Source organism: Triturus cristatus, chromosome 2_2, assembly GCF_964204655.1.
Source record: "Triturus cristatus chromosome 2_2, aTriCri1.1, whole genome shotgun sequence".
Classification (NCBI taxonomy): Eukaryota; Metazoa; Chordata; class Amphibia; order Caudata; family Salamandridae; genus Triturus; species Triturus cristatus.
The window spans coordinates 1,016,101,353-1,016,114,663 of NC_140582.1; the positions used below are offsets into that span (position 1 = coordinate 1,016,101,353).

Consider the following 13,311-nt stretch of genomic DNA (forward strand, 5'->3'; position numbering starts at 1 on the left):
AGCCCAGCTACGATGGGCTATAAGGCTATTAGAACATTCTGCCACTAAAGGGCAGAATGTTCTAATAAATAAAACAAAGGCCTCTCGGAGCCCGAGGGGATCTAAATCCCCTCGGGCTCCGAGAGGCCTTTGTGAAAACAACATTGGAATGTTGCTTTTCGGGCTTTTACCGGCCCCTAGAAACTCGGAGCACTCCATTGTATTCAATGGAGTGCTCCAATTCCAATGTTCTAATCTACTTTAATAGCCCATGATTATGCTTGTGTATGTGATTTTTTTCCTTAAAGTATATTTTTTTTATGCTTGAATATGACTTCCTCATCTGCTCTATTCATTCAGTTCTTTTTTTTTCGTTTTTTGGTTATGTCTTCCCTTGTGTTTTGTGGTGGTGTGGAAGCTGGTAGAGGGAGTTTACTCCAGAAAAATTGGCTATTTAGTTCTAGAATTTACTGGGGAAGTTCAAGTTCATACAGTTTCTGTTATATCTTATAATCCTAATATTTATTGTTCTTTTTTAACTTTTTATTATAAAGAATTGAAAAAGAAGTATTATTTTGAACCTCATAGCATTCCTGCCAGTGTTAGTCCTGCAGAAAAGTCTATTTGTACTACAGAATAGATTTGCATGACAAGATCTGAGGTGTACGTTGCTCACTAATACAACTATTAATTTGCTTTCAGTAATTTTATTGGTTTCTGACAATTCTGGGAATTCCGTTTGAGTTGTATTTTACATGAATACATTTATATTTTGAGTATCCATATACACATAGGAACGGTTATGGCCTGTGACTTTGATACAAAATGCCTTAAAAAAGGCTGTAAATGATGAAAAGGTATAATTCGAACAATTAAAGTCAATAGGTCTGGCTTGCAACTGAATGTGTTTATTCAATGGTTGCTTTGTTTCGGTACTAGACCTGTAACTCGTATTTCCGTTCATGCATTCCCCCATCTCTTGAGTCTTTTTTGCATTCACATACTCCCCACTTACCAGCACCCCACTTAGGATCAAACTCACCAATGAAGAGGCAATATCAGTTTTAAACTAGGCCCATTGGCTTAGCCAATAGTCCTGCTTATGTTTCTACGTCGCTTTGACACTAACTTTGATACCTTTTTGTAAACGTTTAGAAAGATTCTCTTGTTCATGTGTTCACTGAAATATAGAGGATCTGTCAAATCTGAACTGTTATTTTTCAGAATTGCTCATGATAGAATATTGTTACAGACATTGGATTATGGGAGAATGTCAGACCTGGTGAATGCAAACGACCACGTGCAAACACTGTTGTTAAGTGACTAAATTACAGTTTAACAAAAACTAGATGTGACACATAAATGCATGTTTTAAACATTAAAAAGTTCCGGCATGCTATATTTATATCACGTTATTGTTGCTTTCAGAAAACTGAAGTCTTAACATCAGGAAGTGTTCCATTACTGCTTCTAATAGTGCAGATTGTTACATCTTGAGCAGGAAGAGTTGGTTCTTCTGAGCCTATTTGCACCTGATGATTTAAACTGCTTTGACATAGCAACTGCTGAGAGACTGATTAGAGATGCACTAAAACCAACAGGATGAAATCAGGGTATAATATTTTTCTTTTTCTCATTTCTGTCCTCAAAGCATATGGGAATGCAGCGAACGTCCTTTACAATGCGGTCGTTACACCGCGATACATTTACATTGCGGGCATTACAACGCAAGTCATTACAATGACTTGTGCTGGATGGCGCTATACACTAAGGAATAGTATGATTCACTATTCCAACACCTTCTCTACTGTTATGTAGGCTGGAGTTGGAATAGTAAATCATACTATTTCTAAGTCCTGCGCCTCTAGCGCAAGTCGTTGTAATGACTTGCGTTGCGTTGTAATGACTGCAATGTAAATGAACGCGTTGTAACGTCGCATTATTCCTTAATGTTTAGCTAATTTTGGAGGGAAGGAGATACAATATGTGTTCACACAAATTCATAATATATTCCTTGGGTTTATTGAGGGGGTAGTTTGGTACCAAACACTCCTGGGTTTAGAGAAGTCACCATTGTGCTGGGGAAATCGAGTTGTTGAGTTTCCAGCCCATGTACTCTCTATGGTTTCCCTGGCACTTACAATATCCAATAATGGAATAAATATTGTAGGGGCGTATCTGCTCAAGCAGATGTGTCCACGACTATGGTATAGTGGACCCTGCCTTAGGGCTGTGAGCCTGCTAGAGGGTTGACTTCCCTAGGACGTAGGCAGTGCTAGTTGGCATGGCACACAGGCAGTCTGCTATGTCGACTTTGTCATTCTATCTGCACCAGGCCACACATGCTGCAGTGGCAGTCTGCATGGCCTAGGTGAGCGGTCCCCATGGGGCCCTCTTCAGTCTGAATACCCTAGGTACCTGGCTACCATTTAGTAGGGTCTTACAGGGGGCCTGAAGGGCCAATTGTGGAATAGTTTTAGGGAAGAAACACTGGCACTGGGGGTAAACAACATCCCACTCTTCTGCTGCTCTCCACTGCAAGCAGGCACAGGCTCTCAGACTGCCCTGCGGCCAATCCTGAAACTGCTCTCATTCATGATCGCCGTGAATTTGTGCTCCCAGACAGATTGGCAGCCTGTGCCTGCTCTCTCCAACCCAGGCAACGCAGCTCGAGTTGGAGAGAGCTTCAATGTGCATAACAGGTTCAGCCAGACAAACCATCATGCACACTGGTAGCAGTGCCCACCACTCCCCCTCCAGTACTGTCACCCCCCTGGCCCCAGCACACGGTTTCTTAGAAGAAAATTAAAACAATAATAAAATTAATTTTCAACCCGTTTTCTTATTGTTTTATTTTTCACGTTTTTGAGAGTTCTGGCGGGTGGGGGGGGAGACGCTGCTCCATCATAGTCCGCTGCTGGTGTGTGCGTGTGCTATTACATCTAGGCATGTTTTGCATGCATGCAGGAGGCTCAGATGCTTAACATACTTTGCCTGTGCAGGATGCAGCAAATCTGGTGAGAGGTAAAAAAATAACACAACATTGACAGACTCTCCCCTTCAATTTGCAGAAACCTTGTCTAGGTATGAGGAAGGGCAAATGCATTTAATTGAAACATTTGCATCAAAACTCTAGTTATATAAAATAAATGCATGCCTGCAAACCCACTAGCAAACTATTAGTCATGTGTTTTGCGTTTTGTTTCAGGTTTAGGAGCCCTGCAAGGGGTGCACATTGCCTTAGAAAAGAACAAAGTTGTGGTGACATAAATGGAACTGACAGAAGACGATCTCAAGTTCAGTCAAGTCCCTTCTATTAATAATCCACTTTTGGCTTTACTTTGCATTCCCTTGGCGATACCATCATCCTGCTGATATTTTTACCTTCTCTACCGTAGCACTTTGGTTATTTTTGAGAGTTGAATTTTTTTCCAATCATATTTCACTCCTAGACACCCAAAATAATTATTGACGTTCAGTTTGGGGTTTTCAACACAACCCTTTGCACAGTCGCGGCTCGTGTTGGGAGTGCTGCGGGGCGGTGGGGCGGGGCAGGGGAGGGGTAGTAAACTCCGGCATACGGCAGCGCGCGCAATGTAGTTTGTTTTATTTATTTATGTACTTAACTCTGGTCGGCCGTATGCTGGAGTTTACTACCCCTCACCCTGCCCCATCCCGCCCCATCCCTGCCCCGCCCCGCAGCACTCCCACTACGAGCCACGACTGCCTTTGCATTTAAACTGGGTTCAATATATGAGCTATACTCTAGGAGAAATGTTTCATCAATCTGCTTTGGAAACTGAATAAGATTCACATATTGCAGTAGTAAATGAAGAGTAATATGTCTCAATGACAATGTCAATAATATCGACCTGCACAAATATCAACTACAACTATACTGTCATGGTAAATATATATATATATATAGGGAAGTATACGTTTGCAGTATTTCACTCAAAGCCTTCACCTGCTATTGGCAGGTGAAGTTACCTGTTATCGGCCCCTTCTGAATAAAAAGGCCACTTATAATGAGGGCCATAATCAAGAGGAAATTCTGCAGTGGTAATTACCCTCGCTGGGTTATCAGCATCACTGGGCTCAGTAGTTCTGCCCCTATTACCGTTATACTTGTAAGCAGGGCCTTGTTGCACACAATGCTTTGGTATTTTATTCCTATAAGTTTAAAGTATTTTTCTTATGTAAGCACATTCTATGGCAGAACAGATAACCACGTTTTTATTGACAAACGCCTGTGAAAGTGCATGGCTTAGGAAATGAAATGCATGCTTTCAAAGTCACTGCAAAGTTTTAGTTCTAGCATTCTTTCTGTTTGTAAGGGATCAGCAGATCAATCTGTGCTGCCAATGGCGCATTGACTTCAACAGCTCAAGTTCATTCAAGCTAAGAGGATCCGACAGAAGCTGTTCCTAAGATCGGTCGGGTCACTTCACTGAATAATTCACTCTTGGTTTTGCAGTATGGTCCCTTGGTACTCCTTATCTTGCTGAAGTTTTCATCTCCCTGCTCTTTCTTTGTTACTCGACTGTCCGTTTCACTCTCGATATTGGCATTGTCTATAAATTTTGAATTTAATAATATGGCAAAACCTTATATAGATCAAGCATTATTAGCATTTAATTTCCTTTATTTTAGGTTCTGTTATAAATTCCTTGAACATTCAGAGAGCCTGGCAATTTTCACAATAGAAAGAAAATCAACCCAGAAATGTCCCTTTTCAGATTGATATCTCTACATTCCTAAAGGGGCTGTATGTCAGAACATAGAGCTTAACCGTATTGTGCTACAAAAGTATTGTAGCCAGATATCTTCTACGTAAATATTCTGAAGGTAAATATATATATGTATGGGTGTGTATATGGCTAATGCTATGCTTAAAAACTGTGCTAGAAAAACAGACATTTGAGGGGAGCAGATTCAAAGTGTTGCTGGTGTTGTAGGGTGCTCTATGCAAGAGCTGCTCTCCACCTAATCGTGGAAACTACCCAGAGTTCTCTGCTTCTTTTTTGCAAATATATTTGTGATATATTCATTACTCATTCTCTTAACTTCATACATATTTAAAAAGGTTACAAGTTTGAAATCTTTGAGGAGGTCTTTCTGACACATCAAATTTAATAAAGTGCAAGTACATTGTAAACAAACAGGTTTTTTGTTGTTCATTGGGACAATGAATGATACCAACATGTATTGTTGCTATGGCTCATCAATCAATGATCCAAGCATGATAAAGTGCAAGTGCTTTTTTCCTACACAATATCTTCTGTAAAGTGATAGTGCAATACAGTGCCTATATTTATAAAGTGCTAGTGCTTTCCCTTTGCTTGGATTGATTAATGTGCCATTTTCCTTTCTTTATCCTGTCAAAGAACAATCTATAAAGTGTTAGTGCATTTTTCATAAAAAAATATATTTTCTTTTTTTATATAACTTTATAATGACCTCCTTCATAATCTTCAATTCATGGCTCTTTTGAATAATTTATATATATACCAATTGTCAGGTTTGATTAATTCTGGACTGCTGTCTACAAGTTCTTGGCAAAAACCAAAGGAAATGATGAACGGAGTGTTGAACATTGCAAGCACTCACCCCCAGTCAACTGATCTGGGTTTAATCCATCACCATTCTTTAGCCCACTCTGCCACCCCAGTTCAGACATGGCCATATGCAAATCAGTCTGACCCTGTGCCTCATGGGAACAGTCCAGCCCGAACTGCCAAGCCATGTCTTCCCTGGACCGGAAACAAGCTTCCTAGGACCGGTTTCTGGCATTTCAGCCGTCTTCAGCCAGGCTTGCTTGAATCCAGTGGCAAAGTGAGCAAGGGACTCACGTCTGAGCATACCCTGCCAACTTATGGCGAACAAAGCAAAAACCAAAGAAAATGATGAACGGAGTGTTGAACATTGCAAGCACTCACCCCCAGTCAACTGATCTGGGTTTAATCCATCACCATTCTTTAGCCCACTCTGCCACCCCAGTTCAGACATGGCCATATGCAATTCAGTCTGACCCTGTGCCTCATGGGAACAGTCCAGCCCGAACTGCCAAGCCATGTCTTCCCTGGACCGGAAACAAGCTTCCTAGGACCGGTTTCTGGCATTTCAGCCGTCTTCAGCCAGGCTTGCTTGAATCCAGTGGCAAAGTGAGCAAGGGACTCACGTCTGAGCATACCCTGCCAACTTATGGCGAACAAAGCAAAAACCAAAGGAAATGATGAACGGAGTGTTGAACATTGCAAGCACTCACCCCCAGTCAACTGATCTGGGTTTAATCCATCACCATTCTTTAGCCCACTCTGCCACCCCAGTTCAGACATGGCCATATGCAATTCACCCCCTTTTGTACCGCTTTGTTCGCCATAAGTTGGCAGGGTATGTTTCCGGTCCAGGGAAGGCATGGCTTGGCAGTTCGGGCTGGACTGTTCCCATGAGGCACAGGGTCAGACTGATTTGCATATGGCCATGTCTGAACTGGGGTGGCAGAGTGGGCTAAAGAACGGTGATGGATCAAACCCAGATCTGTTGACTGGGTGTGAGTGTTTGATTGGTTCTGATGCTCCGTCCATCACCACCCCCTTTTGAACCGCTTTGTTCGCCATAAGTTGGCAGGGTATGCTCAGACGTGAGTCCCTTGCTCCCTTTGCCACTGGATTCAAGCAAGCCTGGCTGAAGATGGCTGAAATGCCAGAAACCGGTCCTAGGAAGCTTGTTTCCGGTCCAGGGAAGGCATGGCTTGGCAGTTCGGGCTGGACTGTTCCCATGAGGCACAGGGTCAGACTGATTTGCATATGGCCATGTCTGAACTGGGGTGGCAGAGTGGGCTAAAGAACGGTGATGGATCAAACCCAGATCTGTTGACTGGGTGTGAGTGTTTGATTGGTTCTGATGCTCCGTCCATCACCACCCCCTTTTGTACCGCTTTGTTCGCCATAAGTTGGCAGGGTATGCTCAGACGTGAGTCCCTTGCTCCCTTTGCCACTGGATTCAAGCAAGCCTGGCTGAAGATGGCTGAAATGCCAGAAACCGGTCCTAGGAAGCTTGTTTCCGGTCCAGGGAAGGCATGGCTTGGCAGTTCGGGCTGGACTGTTCCCATGAGGCACAGGGTCAGACTGATTTGCATATGGCCATGTCTGAACTGGGGTGGCAGAGTGGGCTAAAGAACGGTGATGGATCAAACCCAGATCTGTTGACTGGGTGTGAGTGTTTGATTGGTTCTGATGCTCCGTCCATCACCACCCCCTTTCGTACCGCTTTGTTCGCCATAAGTTGGCAGGGTATGCTCAGACGTGAGTCCCTTGCTCCCTTTGCCACTGGATTCAAGCAAGCCTGGCTGAAGATGGCTGAAATGCCAGAAACCGGTCCTAGGAAGCTTGTTTCCGGTCCAGGGAAGGCATGGCTTGGCAGTTCGGGCTGGACTGTTCCCATGAGGCACAGGGTCAGACTGATTTGCATATGGCCATGTCTGAACTGGGGTGGCAGAGTGGGCTAAAGAACGGTGATGGATCAAACCCAGATCTGTTGACTGGGTGTGAGTGTTTGATTGGTTCTGATGCTCCGTCCATCACCACCCCCTTTTGTACCGCTTTGTTCGCCATAAGTTGTCAGGGTATGCTCAGACGTGAGTCCCTTGCTCCCTTTGCCACTGGATTCAAGCAAGCCTGGCTGAAGATGGCTGAAATGCCAGAAACCGGTCCTAGGAAGCTTGTTTCCGGTCCAGGGAAGGCATGGCTTGGCAGTTCGGGCTGGACTGTTCCCATGAGGCACAGGGTCAGACTGATTTGCATATGGCCATGTCTGAACTGGGGTGGCAGAGTGGGCTAAAGAACGGTGATGGATCAAACCCAGATCTGTTGACTGGGTGTGAGTGTTTGATTGGTTCTGATGCTCCGTCCATCACCACCCCCTTTTGTACGTCTACAAGTTCTTGTCTCATGGATTTGGCTCTTTTAAAAGTCACCTGTGGCCTAGGTTTCACTATAAGTACTGAGCAATGGATCACTCCTAATTAGGTGCCAGTGCCTACTCACACAGTCTCTCACCCTTGTTTAGTAGGCACTGTACCCTGTGATTAGCCGGATTTCCTCACTTTCCTGATTCTTCATTTTCTTCTTTCTCTCTTTTGGTTTCAATAATAAATCTCGTTTGATACCTCCGCCTTTTTGCAATGCTTGTTCTAAAATGTGATCTTTATAGCCCCTTGCCTCAAATCTTCCAGTCAAATTGATTTGAGCATCCTCCAATGCTTGCCTCTCATTGCAATTCCTTTTCATCCGAAGATGCTCAGCATAAGGGATGCTCATTTTGAGTTTTGTCGGATGGTGGCTATTCGCAAGCAGGTTTGAATTGCCTGCGGTGGGTTTCCTAAATGTTCGGGTGTGCAGTACAGTGTTCTTCACGTATATCTCAAGGTCTAGTAATGTTACTCGAGATTTGCTAATTGTGTCTGTGAATTTTAAATTGAATGTGTTGTTGTTAAGTTGGCTTACAAAACACCTAGCAGACTCTTCTGATCCTTCCCAGACCACAACATGTCATCTATAAACCTCTTCCAAAACACCACATGCTCATCCCACACCTTAGCGAAATCTACCCTGAGCACCTGCTCCTCCCACCAGCCCATATGCAAATTATGGGGGCAAAGCAGGTGCCCATGGGTGTTCCGCAGACCTGTTTATAAGTTTCATTCCCATATATGAAACAGTTATTGTCCAGACATAATCTGCCCATTTCAATTAACATTCTCGATTGCTGGTGCAGTGAAATATGTTGTGTGTCCAAAAAAGTGGCGCATCGCGTTCAATCCTGCCTCGTGCTCAATGCTTGTATAAAACGATGTTACGTCAAGCGTAATTAGTAATAAAGTTTCTTTCCAAACTAAATTTTCTAACTTACACAAAAACTCTCGGGTGTCTTGGATGTATGCAGGGAGTTTTGTTGCAAATTCCTGCAGTAAATGGCCCACATATCTGATAGTCCTTTCAAAAAGGCTCCCTACGGCAGAAATTATAAACCTCCCAGGTCGTTTTTCCTTATTCTTATGCACTTTTGGGATCAGATATAGAATCGGTGTTACTGGTTAGTCAACTTTCAGATATAGATACTCATCTTGGGACAATAGACCAAGCCCCCTCCAGCGTGCAAGGTCCTTGTGGAATTTGTTTTTCACCTCTATGAGGTTACTTTGTGGGACCTTTACATAACAATCCTTATCTCTAAGTTGTGTTTATGCTTCCAGATCATACATTGCTAGTGGCCAAAGGACCACAGTGCCCCCTTTGTCTAATTCACGGCAATGGGCGACTGACTCCGGAATCTGGGGATCATGGTTCGATCCCCGGCACCGGCGGCAGATTAGCCCAGCACCATGTGACTCTGAGCAATAGCTTGCTTAATCTTCCCGACTGCCCCCAGCGCCTAGAGACCTTTACGGGTGATCGTTCGCGCTTTACAAATGTGGATTATTATTATTACTATGTCCTTGTTATTTTTGATTTTTTCCATTACCTGGTTGTATTTCCTGTCTTGCAAATTATTACCTTTTTAAAAATCATTACTGGATGACAGTGCTAAATCTTTTAAATCTTTAAATACAGCCCCAGAAAAGTAATCAACCAAATCTTTGGTGTATTTGGTACAAACATGGGTATTGGTTTGAAGTTCGTTTTTACACCTTTGTATAAATGAAGTCCCAGGGCCCCTGCTGTAGTTCTTTTGGTCCTCATAGGCTGTAGTCCTTCACATTCTCTTTCCAATTCATTACGCTCATGCAGGGTATTCAAATCCCCTACCTCCAAGCAATGTTCCCTCTAATTTCTTTCCTCTGTGTGCGGCAGTGGAGGGTCTCTGTGCGCTGCAACCATGGCTATGTGCGCCAGGAACCAGACCGCGCGTGTGCGCGGCGCCAAATGTCACTTCGAACGTTTACTTTAAAAAGTGAAAAGATGGTGCATTTTCACACATACAGTGCCACAATAAGTGGCTTAAGGGTAGTTTCCAAATTGGATAAACACGCCATGACATGAATTGGTTAACCAAGCAAGTACACTTCAAGTTTAGAAAAGCACAAGACTTAAACGGTGGTACCATCATAAGATTTTAATAAATATTCTTAACTTGAGCACTGTTAATTGGGTGGGGAAATGTTGGGAGCCTATACAATATCACATACAAACAATAAGGGAGACATGTCAAGTGGCATCACTAGAGGGGTGACATGGTTGCTTCTCACGGTGATCTTTGGCATTTTTCCAGTGGTGATAAACTCGATCTAGGTCAACTTTCCCATTCAGGAGGTAGGCCTTTGTCCTCATCAGCATATCCAAATGCTTCTGCTCTAGTCTATTCCTCAATTTACTCTTGATAGTATTCATGAGGCTGAATCCTCGTTCACAATCTGCACTAGATGCTTGAAACGTTGCGCAGACATATTGAAGATGCTGCATGTCTGAAACGAAAATACAATGTAGAAGTTTAGCTAAGGATGAGGGTATGTGTGCCCTTGGTGGAGTCTCCCAGGTGATGGGTGGCATCTTGTAAAGAGAGGTCAAGACACGGAGACCAATGAGTATTATCTTGTCGGTATGGGCTCTGAGAAAAATATGCAAGATGATCCTCAAATTTTAGTTGAATGAAGTGGACTAGGCTGTGTGCAGAGTTACTAGATGAGGTGAAATATGACTGATTTCTACACATATGCATTTGGGGTCATTTAAGCAGTTCTCTTTTGAGGTGCTACATGCAAACCAAATTTGAGCAGCATTTTAATTTCGAGGAGGAAACATGATAGACATACTGCACTACAGAGAGGTGAAAAGCGTATTAGTTCCACTCTTAGGGACAATAAAGTGCAAGAGGAGAGAATAGGCCTCTGTCAATATATATATATATATATATATATATATATATATATATATATATATATATATATATATTCAATGGAGGACTTTTACTTCCCCCACAAGGCTTTACCAACAGTGTCTGGGAAAACCTAGACCCAAGTTAAGACAGCACAATTTAGCTCTATCATGCATTTCATGGCATTTTAGAAGATGGTGTCACTATCCTCACTGAATGCTATCGAGAAGCGGAGGCAGACTAGTGTTAGTTTTCTGCTTTCATTCAGTCCTAAAGACCAATGCTTTGGTTACTGAGAGAATCATTCTAGAGTGGCAAAGCAGCAAGTCATCGAAAGGTTGCAGCCAGTGAAAACGGTTTGATGAGAGCTAGGGCGATGAAACAGGTACAGGAAGATATGAAACTCAAGCCACTAGGATAAATACCAGTACAACTAGGAACAAACCCACTGAAATAAAGTTTTCCGCAATGTTGGCTTGTTGTTTTTCCAGACCGAAAGGTGTTGTCTGGTGTCCAGTATATTCACAGGCCTCACTCTCTACTGGACAAACTATGGATGAGCAAGGTATTAGACGCAGAATTGTCAGCGTTAGGTACAAGTTAGCAATTAAAAGGTTCTTTAATGTATTTGTCCCATCCAATTAGGGAAAATCAAATACTCTAATCTCCTCACTTCTTTGAAAGGGCATCAACCTATTATGATCGTAATATTTTAAACTTAGCCTAGTAGCCATGAATGATGTGCGTTCAGCAGTGGTAAACACTGTAGGCAACCCTTTGAAACAAAGAAAGTTAGAGTAGAAACAATGAGCAAAGCCAAACTTTGAATGATGGACTATGCCCAAATGATTTGATTTAAGTCCAAAATTGTTTTTTGAAAGCCATAAGTAGAAATGTACGCAAGATCAAATGTTTCATCTTATGTCCGTAGGCAGTAGCAGTACACCTTTCTTACTTCACTGGGAATATGTTGTCTTCTGTGAGTTCAACATATATCTTGAAAGCATCTGGAATCAGCCATCATTGCAATTCCAAAACATCTCCCCCCAACAACCATACAACCGAAACGTGCAGTGTAGATACTATTTGTGGTCTGTCAGTTGCAGGTAGGAGCATCTTCTCGTATGAGCAGGATATTTGAGCACATCAATATACTGCTCTCCAGAAAAGACCATACCAGAATTAAATTGTCAGAGAAAAGGTCAAGTCCATCATTCTAGTAAGGATTATTTTCGGTATGATCATAGAAACATGTGTGGCTGTTAGAGGGGAGTACAATGAAAATTCCATGCACAACTATAGCTCTGCTTTATAACGCTAAGACTCAGTAAAGATACTTGTCCTTAGAGTCCACATTTTAGTGCAATAGTCTCCTTTGCCGTGGCATTAGGTGTCTTTCTAATCTCGTTGGTAGATGCAAAAGTACCGAATGAATGCCAAAGGCAGCCTAGTGTGTGCGTGCTAGCGAGCAACACAGGGAGTCAACCATTCTTCTATACATCTAAGTGATCCTGATCTTTAGTGCATTTAACTCAGTTGGTACAAGGTGAACAAAGAGGGCTTTCACAGTTATGGATGTCCTCCATTCCAAAATGCAAGTATAGGTAGGGGTACCTGTTAGGGCTATTTTTCTAATGGTAAAATTGTACCGTGAGGAAACAGGATCGGTTTGACCATTTTAACTCTGATTGAACTACAAACTCCCAAACGATGCTGTACTGAGACAGCTGACGCACAATCAAGTATTTCAGGGCTTTTCTGTTATCTCCTGCATGAGACTGCTTTTAAGAACACACTGAAATAACACATCTTGTGTGGGCTCTGCTGGCAATACAGGCCTGAAATTTCTATAGCAAGTACAACGCATTGTGGGCTTCTCTTTCACCACATTTTCAAGGGCCTGAAATCACATGGTGAAACAACGGGATTTTAAAGACAAAATACATACTTTTTTTTAATACCAAAGGAAAAAAGGCTTGATTAACTTGGCCTGCTGTACTCTGGAAGTGTTTGGCGTCTTCCAAATACTGAAATTACTGGAAAACCCAGGTAATTTGGGGTCGGGTGAGGAACGTAATCAAGTCTAGAGATAAGAGTGGTGAAGCTTTTCATCTCCACTGGAACCAACTGTCTTCAGTTACTGCTTGCAAACTGATTCACTCTGGCACTGTAGAGAGGCAACCACACACAGTGCCCTGGAGAACTGCAGGTTTCCCTTATAGCTGTCCGTGTTGGCAATTATGGAATGATGTGGCTATCTCAGCGAAACGATCAACTGCAGTCATAACCTGCAAATTTTCAGGCACAGGGAGATTAAGTGATTTGCCCACAATCACAGGATGTGGGCGTGACCTCGAGGCTCGAACTCTGGCCTCTGGCCCCAAAGTTGCTGCCTCAGCAATAGTCCCTGCACCGCGCTTTACTAACAAAAAGAGTAGAGCCAGTTTCAAAATACAG

General features: G+C 42.9%; 1 protein-coding gene across 5 annotated transcripts in view; it reads left to right on the forward strand.

The window, feature by feature from the left end:
* SORCS2 (sortilin related VPS10 domain containing receptor 2) overlaps window positions 1-13,311 on the forward strand; it is a 2,262,720-nt gene that overhangs the window by 935,414 nt on the left and 1,313,995 nt on the right. The window lies entirely within an intron of this gene.